The sequence below is a fragment of the Ictalurus punctatus genome, chromosome 13 (genome assembly GCF_001660625.3).
Source record: "Ictalurus punctatus breed USDA103 chromosome 13, Coco_2.0, whole genome shotgun sequence".
Classification (NCBI taxonomy): domain Eukaryota; kingdom Metazoa; phylum Chordata; class Actinopteri; order Siluriformes; family Ictaluridae; genus Ictalurus; species Ictalurus punctatus.
Genome location: NC_030428.2, coordinates 28450001 through 28450305, shown reverse-complemented (window position 1 = coordinate 28450305; position 305 = coordinate 28450001). Strand labels below are relative to the sequence as shown.

At 47.5% G+C, this 305-nt stretch overlaps 1 non-coding gene across 1 annotated transcript in view; it reads left to right on the top strand.

Moving 5' to 3' along the window:
* The first annotated feature begins 283 nt into the window (after positions 1-283).
* The window catches only part of trnas-gcu (transfer RNA serine (anticodon GCU)), an 82-nt gene continuing 60 nt past the window's right edge, over positions 284-305 (top strand). The window contains exon 1 of the tRNA in view: positions 284-305. This exon is cut by the window's right edge and continues 60 nt beyond it. This is a non-coding gene — a tRNA (tRNA-Ser).

The following is a 305-nucleotide window of genomic DNA, read 5'->3' as shown; positions in this document are numbered from 1 at the left end:
TAAGTCTAGACGAATCACGTCCAAAAGACCACGCCTTAGCTCTGTCTTCAGCTGGAAATGGTTAGACGTCTCCTGTAGAGCTGGTTCAGTGGAAGGCACGACTATGGAATTGTCCCATTCTGTGTGAACTTTGGGTCGTCTCGCTGCATCTGCACCCTTCAGTGTATATGACAACACACCTCCTACCTCAAGACATCAATACAGTTTATTAGAGAAGCAGTCGTCTCGCTTGCGCACAATAAACCCTTCTTCACATAGTTTTTGTTGAACGTGGCAGGTCTTGGACGAGGTGGCTGAGAGGTCAA